The sequence below is a fragment of the Ictalurus punctatus genome, chromosome 19 (assembly GCF_001660625.3).
Source record: "Ictalurus punctatus breed USDA103 chromosome 19, Coco_2.0, whole genome shotgun sequence".
Taxonomy (NCBI): domain Eukaryota; kingdom Metazoa; phylum Chordata; class Actinopteri; order Siluriformes; family Ictaluridae; genus Ictalurus; species Ictalurus punctatus.
The window spans coordinates 17418938-17421107 of NC_030434.2; the positions used below are offsets into that span (position 1 = coordinate 17418938).

Sequence of the window (2170 nt, forward strand, 5' to 3'; positions counted from 1 at the left end):
TCAGAGGATAACACCTAAGAAGGCCATGTCATGTCACTGAGATCAGTACAGAATGTTTATCTACTATGCAGAGACACAAACATGTTCTGCTGTTCAAGGTTTGTCTGCACATCATCTAAGACCCTGAAACAAAGCCTGTTTGAACTGCCTCAAAACGCTTCTTTTCGGTACACAGAAGTGTGTCATGCTCTGTGTTTCATATATATAGTACTGGTTCAGCACAAGCTCTTCAGAGTGCGCTCATTATTCTATCCTGCTTTATTCTATCCGGTATTAACCATCTTTCTGTAATAAACCTTTTTTTACCTACAGAGGACGAGTCTGCGAGTGTTGTCTAATTTCCACGACATTTTGGCCTCTCCTGGCTGGGCTGCACGAGTCTTTTCAGCTTTACTGGGCAACAAGCAAACCGGAGGACGTTCATGGAAAAGTTTCATCCTGAAGTCCATGTTGATACACAAATGGTTTGCTCTTTATTGTGCAGAGCAAAAGACCGATGCAGTCTTACCACTGACCGGTAGGAATCATCAATAATTTAGAATTAGAATTAGAATTTTATGGTGTCATTGTGTATTGCTGTCTGTATGGGAGTCGATGCATCATAAATTTGGAAAATTTAATGCACAAGTCAATTTTACTGAGATAATAATAATAATAATAATAATAATAATAATAATAATAAAATATAAATAAATTATATTAAAAAAAGAAGAGAAGAGAAAACTGTAAGTTTCCACTACACTATGTAATTATAACATAAACAACACTAAAATACAATGATCACAATTTTAGAGGTGTTGTAGTCCTCCAGACAGTACTTCATACAATGCTATACAATGGTGTTGATCAGCTCATGATTAATTGGGCTCCCATGTGTTTTAGGTGGATGTAAAAAGAAATACCCCAATAACAAAGACTAGGGAACTAAAGAGATTATGATGCTAGATTGATTACTAGGTGGGGCTTATATAATGAAACAGTCTAACAACCAATGCAACAACAGCAGTATTTACCAGTACTGAATGGAAAATATATACACAAATTAATTGAATATTAAGTGAAAGCCTTCTTGTTTGAACACAAGTTATCAATGCCAAGTATGAGGCGTAACAATGCGTATGTTATCAGTGCTACGCATACAGCATGTGGGTTCACTGACTGCACATCACTAAGCATGTTTATTTTAAATAACCTAGTTTACTATGGTATACTAAGATATACTGTATGGTATTAAATAGTAGTATATAATCTTAGTATACTAAGATTTTCTTCTCAGAATATCTATGGCAAAGGCCAGAATTAAAAACAATGGGGCATGCTGCTACAGGAAAACAATCAACATAGTTACTGTTACTGTTAGTTTCTGTTACTATGCTGAAGTAGATAATCCTCCTATGACATTACAATGTGGTTTAAGTCTCTTTTACCCAAGCAATTTTCCAACTATTACATTTATTTATTAGTTAAAGAACATTACAATGCACTTTATCAATGTATGGTTACATTTAATGTTGTGGAATGTCCAGGAAAAAAAGTTAATTCCTGTTCTCATTATAATAATGAATCATTCCCTCATTTTTTCTCTCTCTACAGCAGTATGAAGCTCCCATAGCATTCATAATTTCATAGAAACACAGCGGTATTGTGCAAGCTGAGCTGGTAGAAATTGGCCATTAATAATATTAGCATGATTATGATTGCTAGACCATTGTAGAATTATCACCAGACTCCATCTTTTACTCAAAGCATTGCAAAGAAACCTCCATTTTGCTGTTTGTCTCCTCTGCCTTGCTGCTCTCTGAGGGAACATCTGATCTTCAGGGGATGAGTCAGCGGTGCTTGTCTGAGAATCTCCAAACACAGGCTGTGTTGTTTTTGCATTGCCTTCTGCAGACATTTCCGCATCATTCTCGGGAGGGCTAATAAGACGACATGGCCTTGCACACATATGGTCGTTGGGTCTCTTTTAGACCAGCACAATTGAGGTGGCATGGGGTGCAGCTCAATTTTGAACGTTTCGCTGTGAGTACTTCACTGGGAGACACAGTGGAATAGTGGAGACATCAGATTAGAGGAGGATGCAGTGGTTGATCTATATTTAGCTAGAGTGATTTCTGAGGTGTTGGAGCTTTCAGACATCATAACAGAAGTGGGAACAATCATGGTTCCA

General features: G+C 37.0%; 1 protein-coding gene across 1 annotated transcript in view; it reads right to left on the reverse strand.

Annotated features, from left to right (window-relative positions):
* Positions 1–456, reverse strand: part of dyrk2 (dual-specificity tyrosine-(Y)-phosphorylation regulated kinase 2) — a 13718-nt gene extending 13262 nt beyond the window's left edge. The window contains exon 1 of the mRNA XM_053688295.1: positions 307–456. The gene's annotated coding sequence lies outside the window, so the exon portion shown is untranslated. The remainder of the gene's footprint in view (positions 1–306) is intronic.
* Between the last annotated feature and the right edge of the window lie 1714 nt (positions 457–2170).